Here is a 12,004-nt window from a genome sequence, read left to right as displayed (position 1 = left end):
ACTCCCAGAGACTCTGGACAGTACCTAAGCCCAGAAGCCTTTAAAAGTTCTTTGAGCTCAGCTTGTAGCTCAACTCCACATCCCCCTCAAGTTTCAGCCCATCTGTCTGTGCCCTTCATAGTCAGTCCTAAAGAAAAGCCATAGGTACAAGGACCTCCCTTCCTTATGCACAGCCGTGCTTTTAGTTTGCTTTAACTGTTGCATGGAGCTCCATGCTATATATGTGCAGAAAGTTGATTTGATTTAACCAAGAATGGGCCCTTAGGCTGTTTTTTTTTCTCTCTTCATTTTCAACTCTATTTATTTTAAAAAATAGAGTAACATATGTATGTTTTTTGTTTGTTTGTCTGTTTTTGCCCGCACCACGCCACATGCAGGATCTTAGTTCCCTGACGAGGGATGATCGAACCCATGCCCTCTGCGGTGGAAGCATGGATTCTTTTTTTTTTTTTTTTTTTTTTTAATGTGGACCATTTTTAAACTCTCCATTGAATTTGTTAAAATATTGCTTCTGTTTTATGTTTTGGTTTTCTGGCCCTGAGGTATGTGGGATCTTAGCTCCCTGGCCAGGGATCAAACCTGCACCCCTTGCATTGGAAGGCGAAGTCTTAACCACTGGACTGCCAGGGAAGTCCCAGAAGCACGGATTCTTAACCACTGCGCCACCAGGGAAATCCCCGACATATGTATGTTTTAAAATCAAATTTATTGAGGTATAATTTATAACAAGATGCACCCATTTTGAGTAAGTTTTTTAAAAGGGTTACATCAGTGTAACCACTACCACAATCAAGGTACAGAATGTTTCCATCACCACAAAAATTTTCTTCTTGCTCCTTTGCAGTCAGAGTCTCCAACTCCAGGCAATCACTGATTCATTTTGTGCCCTTGTAAGTCAGCTTTGTCTTTTTTAGTTTTATGTAAATCACCTACACTACGTACTTTGTGTCTGGCTTCTTTCACTCAGCAAAAAATCTGTGAGATTCATCTGTACTGTTGCATGTAGCAGTAGTTCTTTCCTTTGTCTCGCTGAACGTTATGCCATTGTATGGTTATATTACAATTTGTTTATCTGCTCACCCACTGATGGACGTTTGGTTGTATTCAGTTTGGGGCTATTGTGAATAAAACTGCTATGGGCATTCATGTAGAAGTTTGTGTTTTCATTTCTCTTGGAAATTTCTGGAATGGGACTGCTGGATTGTATTGTAAGTATATATTTAATCTCATGTTTAACTGACACTGTTTTCCAAAGTAGTTGTACCATTTTGCACTCCCACCAGCAGTATATGAGAGTTCCAGCTCCTTCATATCCTCACCAACACTTGGTATTGGCAGTCTTTTTAATTTTAGCCATTCTAGTGAGTGTGTAGTAGTTTGCTATTATGGATTTCATTTGCATTTCCTTTGTAAGCAGAACACCTTTTCATGTGCTTTGTGGCCATGGCCATTTTTATACTTTCTTTTGTGAACTGGCTGTTTAAATCTTTCCCTAGTTATAATTAATTGAAGTATAATTGACTTATAATATTATATTAATTTCAGGTGTACTGCATTGTGATTCAATATTTTAGTACATTACAAAATGATCGCCATGATAAATTTAGTTACTATCATCATACAAAATTATTACAATATTATTGACTGTATTTCCTATGCTGCACATTACATCCCCACCCCTAGTTTTAAATTGGGTGATTTGTCCTCTTATTATTGAGTTGTAAAAGTTCTTATGTATTTGGGACAAAGTCCTACATCAGATATATGTATTGACAATATTTTCTGTCAGTCTGTGCCTTGCTTTTTCATTTTCTTAAAAATAAGTTTCAAAGGGTAGGTTTTAATTTTCATGAAGTGTAAGTTTACCATTTTTTTCTTTAATGGTTCATGCTTTTTTGAGACATTAAAAATATTTTTGCCTACCCCAAAGTCACAAATATTTTATTCTATATTTTCTTCTAGTGGTTTTATAGTTTTTATCTTCAGGTCTATGAACTACTTTGATTTAATTTTGTGTGATATAAAGTAAGAATCAAGGTTTGGGTTTTGTGTTCAGTTCAAAAATTTTTTCAATATCTCTTGTGATTTCTTCTTGATCTGTTAGAAATATTTTATTTATTCAGAAGTATTTTATTTAATTTCCAAATATTTGGACATTTTTAAGATATGTTTCTGTTACTGATTTCTAATTTAATTTTGTGTGGTCAGTGAATATACTCTTGCTTTCAATCCTTTTAAACTTGTTGAGAGTTGCTTTATGGCTCATCACATTGTCTATCTTATTGAACATTCTATGTGCAATTAAAAGGAATGTGTATTCTGCTGTTGTGTGCATTTTTCTATAAATGTTAATTAGTTCAAGTTATTTGATGGTATTATTCGAGTCTTCTATATTCTTATTTTCTACTTATTCTATTAACCACTGAGAGAGGAGTATTGAAGTCTACAACTGTAAGTGGATTTTTCTATTTCTCCTGAAAGTTTTTTCAGTTTTGTTTTTATGTACTTTGTAGCTCTCTTATTAGATGCATATATATTTATAATTTTTATATGATAAAATGATCCTTTTATCATGATTAACTGTGTGTGATGATTAGCCCTGACAATATTCCTTACCCTGAATTTTACTTTGTCTGATATTAATGTACCCATCCCAGCTTTCTTGTGATAAGTGTTGTGTGGCATGTCCTTTTCTATCCTTATATTTTAACAAACAAATGATTAAAGTTTTTTTTTTTTTTTTCTGGACATTTATTTGGATTTTACTTTTTCATCCAGTCTGATAAACTCTTTTAATTTAGAGAGTTTAGACCATTTGCATTTAGTGTAATTATTGATGAATTTGAGTTGGAATTTACCATATTGCTGTCTGGTTTTGTTTGTCCTACCTATTTTTGGGTCCTCTTTTCCTTCTTCTTGGCTTAAGTGAGGATTTAAAATATATTTTTATTTAATGTCCATTATTTTCAGTCATTGTTTAAGAGTTTACAATTTTACATTATCATGGTAATCTATGTTCAAAGAATATTTTACTACTTCACAAGTAACCTAAGAACTTTACAATAGTATACTCTCCCTTCCCCACATCCTTTTGAAATTTTTCTGTTTTATTTCTACATATGTTATAAACCCTGCAATATATTGCTAACATTTTAGGCTTAATCAGTGAAATTGTCTTTTTTTAAATGTTTAAGTGAAAAACAAAGCCTCTTATATTTATCCACATGTTTACCATTTCTGCCTTATTCTCTTTCCACCTGGTATTATTTTCCTTCTTCTGAAAAACTTCTTTTAATAATTCTTGCAGTGCAGGTCTGATGGTAATAAATCCCCTCAGCTTTTTTTTGTCTCAAAAAAATCTTTATTTCATCTTTATCTTTGAAGGATCATTTTGCTAGGTGTAGAATTCTAGGTTGCAGTGTTTCCCCCCCAACCATTTTAGATATGTCATTTCATTGTCTTCTAAAATATGTTGTTTCTAGCGAGAAGTCAATTTTCACTCCTATTTTTGTTCCTCTGTACACACAGTGTCTTTTTTTTTTTCTGGCTGCTTTAAAGGTTTTCTATTTATTTACTCTGGCTCGTCATAAATAAAATTTCTCCTAGCCCTATGTGAGCTCTGAAAAATTGTTCAGCTTCCAGCTTCCAGCAACCTAGTCATTCTTTACCTGGAATAGGTTTCACACTATTCAACCATAGCTTAGTATTCAACCACAGACTTAAGGGGACACGAATCAGATTTCTGAAGCTCTTTCTCTGTGCAGTTCCTACTCTCTGCTTCTCTGTCTTGCAAATTCCAGCTGCTTCAGTCTTCTTGAACTCTAATGCTTTTCTTCTCAGTGGACTGTCATGCTCTCTAAACTAAGTTTAAATCTGAAATGACTGAACAAAGCACCAAGTGTCTGAGAAAACCTGGAACTGACTAGATTAACTTTTCTGCCTTCAAGTAAAATGGAGGTTCAATTCTCATTTATAGAATATTAGAGAAAATTGCATTTTCCCATTTACATCTTGTGGTCTGAAAATATATTTTCTCCTACATATATGAAGGGAAAGACTTGAAGATGGTAAACATGGGTTGGGGGGGAGACTGGGTGGAAAGTAATTATTATCTTCTTAATATTCAGTTTCATTCATTAGTAGAATAGTGGGGGAGGGGAGACCTGGAAGATTTCAAAGGCTATTCATGTTTCAATACTCGTGCTATTTATGAACTTCTTAGACCATAAACTGTCCTTGAGAGAGTCTCTTTCTGTGGAAAAGTGATGTGTATCAGGGAGTGGAAGGTCTCACTCTGGTTCCTGAGGCCTCATTTCTCTCAGGTCACAGGTCCCATTGACTCACTGCTGCTTCCAGCAGGGGAGATTTGGAACTGCAGGAAGAGCCTGAGGTGTTTGAAAGGTGGGGCAGCTTGGCATTTCCTAGAGCTCTTTCTAGATTGGATCAAGTCTGTGGCTTTGTCAAGAGAGGATAGATCCTTGTGTAGCTAAACCTGACCTGCTCACCAACCCTATCTTATTTCTTTCCTTTAAAACTTTTATTAATTTATTTAGAGAATTTTAATTTCTGCCTTTGCTAGGAGAAGTGAGCTGTCCTTTGGACAGAGTCTACGTCTGCCCTAGATTCTCCTATTGCTAGGTTTTTGCCCTAGACCAGGTTGGCAGTGAACTCCAAGCTCCCAGCCTAGCAAGTCTGTTGGGAAAAGAGAGCCTCTTTCCCAGTAATTCCAGCAAAAATCTCGGAATTGAGCCTCATTGGTCTCTCTTGGGTTACATGACCACCCCTGAACCAGTCACTGAGGCTGGGAGATGCAGGGCTCTGACTGGCCACCCTTGGCCGCTGGCAATCCCTATAGTCAGGGATGAGGTTAATTCCAACCTAACCATTTGGACTGGGAGACAGACAGGGGGCTGCCTCAGGAAAAATGGTGAGACTGTTCCCAAGAGAAGGGAGACAGGATGCTGGATAGGATATAATCAACAGATTTCTGCAGTAAGATTTTCTCAACATTCCAGATCCAAGACTCTTCAAAGCAGGGCTGCCTGTGCTGCTTGCCCTCTACACATATTTCTCATTTTATTCTCACACCAACCCTGTGAGAGCAGTGTTGCTTGAGATAAGGAAACAGGTTCAGGGAGCTTAAGTACCTGGGGCAGAAGTGGGGCGGCCCTGTGTTTGAACTTCCTGCCTGTGGAAGGCAGGACCTCAGGCTGCCTGTGTCACCTGGCCCCCTTTATTGTCTTAGACCTGCCTCCCCTCTGCCTGCAGTCCTGACACCAAGGAAGCTGTTCCTGTTTCAGAAAAGACAGGAAAAATTGGCAATGACCACGAGCTGAGAAGACATGATAAAATATTTCTTGTTTTCTCAAGTTTACATAGACCAAATTTTCACTGTTGCTATGGGGCAGAGAGATGAAAATAAATCTGTGTAATTTATTTTTTCTATGCGTCAAGTATATTTCCGCTTGCTTAGCACATGTACACACACACACAGACGCACGCACACACATACAGACGTGCACACACATGCCACACATATAGACTTTAATAAAATACTTAAACCCCTTTAATGCTCTCTGTGGAAGGAATAAATATGTACTGTACTTTCAACTTCTGTTCTTTGAAATACCATATGGTCTGCACTGTGAGCTTAAAATACTCTGGTGAGCGGATGCTTTCATGCAGCAGATAGCCAGGTGGAGCTTTCCCCGCCAATCTCACAAGGTTAATTAATCCTTTAAAATACAGTGAGGAGGGGTCCCTGCGTCAGGAACAGGCGCTGTCAGAGGGAGGTGGCCCACTGGCCTGCACAGGGCTGAGAAGAGAGTACAAAGGCAGCGGGCAATGTGGGCTGGGCTGCTGCCCGATGGTGCCTTTGATGAGCAAGCTCAGTCACTCAGATCCTCACAGTTTGTGTCCTGCATAATCAGGGATAACAGGCTGATGGTCTGCATGAATAACTAAGTTTGTCATTGTGGTTAATTTTCCCTCAGAAAGAGCCCCCCCATCTCTCTGGCCCACTGCATATTTATAAAGGGCAGGGATACAAGGCAGAGGAGGCTGGATGGCCTGGCACCCCAGGGACGGGGGAGGGGTGGCTGCACCCAGAACCCTGGGAGGCAGACTCATGCCAGGGCTGGCGCTGCAGGAAAGTGCAGAGCTCTGTGGAGCGGGGAGGAGAGGAGCTGCTGGGGGTCGGTGGAAGCCTGGTTTGCCAGGCCCCATTTGGGCTGTCTTCTTCCCTGCTCTGAGCCTCAGTTTTCCATCCATACAAGGAGCGTGTGGGCCACTTGACGTAGGCATCAGGGACTGTCATTTCCAAATGAGCTTACAAGTAGAGTCAGAGGATGGCGGGCGAGACGCTGACATCCGTCCAACACCCGTAGTGCTCTGCGAGCAAATATTTTTTAGATACATTCTTCAGTTATCATTCATCGCATGTATTTTGGTGTTAAAAAGTATTAGATTGTTCACTGTAAATATTTTAAATAGGCTATGGCTCTTGAAACCTCATTGTAGCATTTCATTCTTTTTTTAAATTTGTTTATTTTTTTAATTTAATTTTTAAATTTTATATTGGGGTATAGCTGATTTACAATGCTGTGCTAGTTTCAGGTGTACAGCAAAGTGGTTCAGCTATACATTTACATAGATCTCTTCTTTTTCAGATTCTTTTCCCATGACATTTCTTTCTGACTCTTCAAAGAATGTCCTTGGCAGCCTCTGAGTGGTCTGGCTTCCACTCTTTCCATACCTTTCAAAGGAGCCCAGGTAGAGGCTAGAAGGGGTGAGGAGGGGCTCAAGGACCCTCTGTGCTTCCCTGGCAGCCCTCTTAGGCCAGTACGTGGCAGTTCTGAGCCTTCCTCCTGGCCACCAGCCTTCCTCCAGTCTGGGGTCCCTAAGATTTTCAGTCCACATAGCAGAGGGATCCAAGGATGTACAGGGAAGCTAAATGGGGCAGTTGACTGGCCAGCTAGCTGCCCCTGCCTGGGACTGACCTCCCCCACCCCCATCCCTGCGTCCATGCTCAAGGCAAGTGGACTTCCTGGAGGAGATGACATCTTAGGTAAAATCTTAAAGGCAGTAAAGGATTCAAGGCAGAGGGAATAGAATATGCCAAGATCCAGAGAACACAGACCCTGGTGCTTCCAGGAACTGACAGAAGACTGGTGTGGCTGGAACACAGAATATTGGGATGGGGTCTGGGGAGTCAAGATGATGCTTGACACTGGTAGGGGTAGCAGTGTCAGGGCAGTCAGAGTGAAGAGTCTGGACTTTATCTTGAGGGCAGTGGGGAATTCCCCAGCCCACTCAAACCATCAGATTTGTCCTTTGGAAAGATCACCGAGGCTGCAGCTGCCTGAGACCTCGTTATACCGCCCCTCTCCTCACCCAGGGCACTGACACATCTGAGCCTCCTACCCTGCCTGGGTGGGAAGAGCTGCACACCTCCAATCCCAAGGATAACTAGGAGCTGGCCTGCCTTGCAGTCCCTGCAAATGGGCCAGAAAACGCTGTCTTCAGGATGCCCTCCCGCCCTAGCTGATGGGGGTGGGTGCATCAGAGGGTCCTTGAGCACTAAACAAAGGGGAGCTGAAGGTCACCACATTTCATGCTGCGCCATTTGAAGGAAGCACTTCTCCCCTTTTGAGGCTGTCAAGGAGCTCCTAACCCCTGGGATAACAGCAGGTCAAGGGGAGGGGACATGGCCTGAAACCAAGGAAGCAATCTCTAACAGTGGAATTTGGGGCATCGGAACTATTTTTGGACAGAGGAGGTGTCAGGTGTGTGTAGGTGTGTGTGAGCCCCGGAACTGGGCTCCTGCCTGTTCCACCTCCCTAAAAGTTGGCCTTGAGACCCAACAGAAGAAAGACCCCGGCCTAAGTGAGCATGACGTTCTGAAACAGCAAAGCCCACTACAGCCTCAATCACTAATTAATTAATGATGCTCCCCAAGTGTCTCTTGGAGGCCTTTCTCATGCAGGAGAGGGGAGGCCAAGGCTGCAGAGGTTCCATTCAGAGGGCTGTTGAATGGCTAATGGCTATTGAGATATAATGTCCACTAAGTCACATCTGATTCCCTATTTAATGTTGAAATATTTAATTAATTAAATGTGGCAAGTATTTAAATACCATGACACTGTACTCTGCATAACTCAAAGGCAGCCAGCCTCCTCTCCAGATTTGCCACCCCCTCCTAATCGAGCTGTCATCCCCCTGCCTGGGGGGAAGGACACCCACTCCAGGACCCAGTTCTGAGACTCAGGTCACCGTGCCCTGAACATTATTGTTTGATTAGACCTCAGGCTGGTTGGGTTGTAAACAGTCTCCCCACCTCCACCCAAGGAATTCCGTTCCTCTCCTCTCCCCTGTTCTCCCCTCCTCCCCAAGCACACGTGATTAAGACTGGCTCCTGGACTCCCCACTGTGATAACAGATTCTGACCTTGGCCACACGATGGATGAATGACCCAGGCTGACCCAATCAGAATCCTTCCCCAGGATTTTTCTAACTGGAGTTAGAGGAAAAAGATTTTTGTTCTCTCTGGCTATAGTGCTCTGAGGAAGTAAGCTGTGGACTGCCTAAGGCCATGTTCCCTGACATCCAGAGAAAGAATAATCTGACATGCAAAGAGAAAAGAGAAAGCCTAAGACAGTCTCGACAGTGTCCTGTTCTCTAGAGCCAGCTGTCCTGAAGACTGAACCACCCTTGTTCTTTCTATGGCAGGATAGGTGGGTCAGTAAGTGACCCGCTTGTTTAAGCCAATTGAAATCAGTTTTGTCTCTTCTGCTGTAATCAGAACAGGCTTGACCAATACCAACCACCCACTACCCCATTACCAACATATCACTTCTGTGTAGATAAAATGACTTTACTAGTTCAACTGTAAATGATATTTGTTAATATGTGCATATACCTGGCAGCAAAGTATGTTGGGTTTCCTTGAATATGTCCTATGCTCTTGATAATGAAGGGAGGCATCTAGGCCTGAAAGATGAGTCCCTCAGGCAACTGTTACTCCTGCTGATAAGATCAGCATGCTTCTAGAACGGCTGGATCCAGGGGCTCAAGTAGTGTCATCACCTTCCTCCCTGTCTGTGTCTCTGTCCATCTCTCTGCCTCTGTCTCTCTCCCCTGTGCATCCTATCATGTTGGTTTCATTCTCCAGCAATCTTTCTTCCTGTTGGAAGGAGCTCCAGGCTTACATTATCCTTACAAAGAGAAGTCCCAGTGGAAGAGGGAATCTTTCTTCTGGATACAAACACAACATTTCTGGGATTAGCTCTGATTGGATGGGCTTTGGTTATGTGCCCATTCCTGAACCAATCACTGAGGCCACAGTTAGAATACACTAATTGGCTCAGCTGAGTAATGCGCCAGCCCCAGAGTGGGGAATGGAGTCAGATGGACCCAGAGAGGGAGGGTGGGTCTCCAAGAAAAATGCAGTGCTGCTACCACAAAAAGAGTGAGTGGATATGGGCAGAAAAGAGGAACAGGAGGCTGCTAGACTAGGGTAACACGCTGCTTGTTGGCCTTCCTGCCCTGAGACCTTACCCTGCAGAGAATGTCCTCCAAGTGTGGGGAGTGGAGGCAAGGCTGGCACAGGAGGGAGAGAGCATGAGCAAATCGTGTCCCACAGTTTGGAGAAATGTTGGGGTTATCGCCACTTATTCTTTCCCCTGGTGGAGAGAAAGGGTAGGTACAGTGTGAAGTGAAGATGATGATGGGGAGTTTCTGACAGAGCCAGCCTAATGCATTGAGAAAGCACCTACTGTATACCAGACACCTAGAGAGATTTGGGCCAGGTCTGGGGGCTGTGCTGCTGGGGGACTGTTCAGCCACCTGACCAGGCCCAGAAGAGGGAGAGCTGGGTAGGGAAGGTTCTGAGTATGGGGATGTCACCCCCAAGAGAAGGGAAGGTGGGTATTCAGTTACCTAATGCCAAAGGATTGGAGTCACTGATAATAAATAGGATAATTGAGAATAAATTATATTTATTATGCTTATTGTTTATTATTTTTCTCCCCTCATGCTTTCGTTATCTATTGGTACAACTACAGTATGAATTAGTGGCTTAAAGCAACAGCAATTTATTATTTTAGTGACCACGTGGGTGACTGGGCTCAGTGAGCAGTTCTGTTCCAGGCGTCGTTGACTGGCATTGTTCTGATGCCAGCATTCAGCTTGGAGCTTGGCTGGAAGGGGAACATCAAGATGGCATTGATTGTGTCTGGTGCCTCAGCTGGGGTGGCTGGAATGGCAAAGAGCTGGCTCAGCTCCTTTCTGGGCGGGGTAGCTAGACTTTTTATATTGTATTCTGGGCTCTAAGAGACCCAAATCAGAAGCTGCCAGTTCTCTTAATGGCTAGACCCAGAACTGGCATAGCCTCACTTTTGTTACATCCTGTTGTCAAAGCAAGTCCCATGGCCAGCCCAGATTCAAGAAGGGAATTAGACTCCTCTTGATGGAAGGAGTGGTGTATGCACGCAGGTACAGTGGAATCGTTGGCTGCCATCTTTGGAGACCATCTACCACATCCCAAACATAGACACTGGAACAGTCCTGGTACAAAGTACTTTTTCAACACATAGCTGTTGACAGAATTGGACTCAAGTTGCCCATATTTAGTTTATACCCAGACCTGTTCCTAGATCACAAGAGAGGATTGGGGTGCGATGACCTTGCCTCCCAGCCTGTAGCATGATGGTCTGTCTGCACCTCTTCTCACATACCTACAGGTTTATAAAGGATGTAAAAGAGACCAAAAGTAAGGGAAGCAGAATGGTGGGAAGACTGGCTTCATAGCTATAGCAGCCTTCCAGCCCCGATTCTAGGCTTGGAGACAGTCTGGGAGTCCCTGTTCCACTCAGGCCCCTGGTTTCTCCATCTGTAAAGTGTGTGCATGGGACCTATTGACTAAATGGGCCTGAGGGGCCTTTTTAGTGCTGTAGTTTTCTGGTCATATTAAAATACGGATTTATTCATTTGTTTATTTATTGATGTGTCAGGCACTGTGCTAGGTGCTGGGACACAGAAAAGATATGACACAGTTGGTGACTTCTCTGACATATAAACAGACAAGCAAATGTGACCAGTATATTAGAAGGGGGACGGGCACATCACCCTCAAGATCTAGGTAAGAATGGTTCAAATGACCTTCTTAGGCCAGTGCTTCTCTTCCTGGCTGACCAGCAGAAACCTCCTGCCTAGAGTTTCTAAATGCTGATGCTGAAGCCCCCGTTCCTAGAGATTTGATTCATTGGTCTGAAGTGCGGCCTGGGATTTCATCTAAATTAGAAGATTCCCCAGGCAATTCTAATATGCCCCAGGCCCTCTGGTTCAGATTTCCAGCCTGGATTCCCAGTTGCCTCTTGGCTACGCCCCAGCACACACTCAAAGGCAGGGCCCTGGGCTTCCCTGGTAGCACAGTGGTTGAGAATCTGCCTGCCAATGCAGGGGGCATGGGTTCGAGCTCTGGTCTGGGAAGATCCCACATGCCGCGGAGCAACTAGGCCCGTGAGCCACAACTACTGAGCCTGCGCGTCTGGAGCCTGTGCACCGCAACAAGAGAGGCCGCTATAGTGAGAGGCCTGCACATCGCGATGAAGAGTGGCCCCCGCTTGCCGCAACTAGAGAAAGCCCTCACACAGAAACAAAGACCCAACACAGCCAAAAATAAATAATAAATAAATAATAAATAAATAAATTAAAAAAAGGCAGGGCCCTGCCTGTCTTTCTCCTTAACTTCCCACCCCAAGTACACCCCCCCCCCCCCCCCCCCCCCCCCCCCCCCCCGTCCAACACACACCTTGGAAGCGCTGCAAGAGGCCAGCCTGCAGTGGAGCACAAGGGGGCAGGTTGACACTGCTGGCCCTCCCTGCCCTGAGTCCCTCCCAGCCCCCCTAAATGGGACCCTGGCAGTCTGTGTATCTTTGCTGGCCTCCAGGAACCTGGTGGGCAGTGTACCCGCGTGGCCTGGGAGGACACTGCCAGCACTCAGGGA

Source organism: Pseudorca crassidens, chromosome 20 (genome assembly GCF_039906515.1).
Source record: "Pseudorca crassidens isolate mPseCra1 chromosome 20, mPseCra1.hap1, whole genome shotgun sequence".
Lineage (NCBI taxonomy): Eukaryota > Metazoa > Chordata > Mammalia > Artiodactyla > Delphinidae > Pseudorca > Pseudorca crassidens.
Note: the sequence above shows the minus strand (reverse complement) of the source record.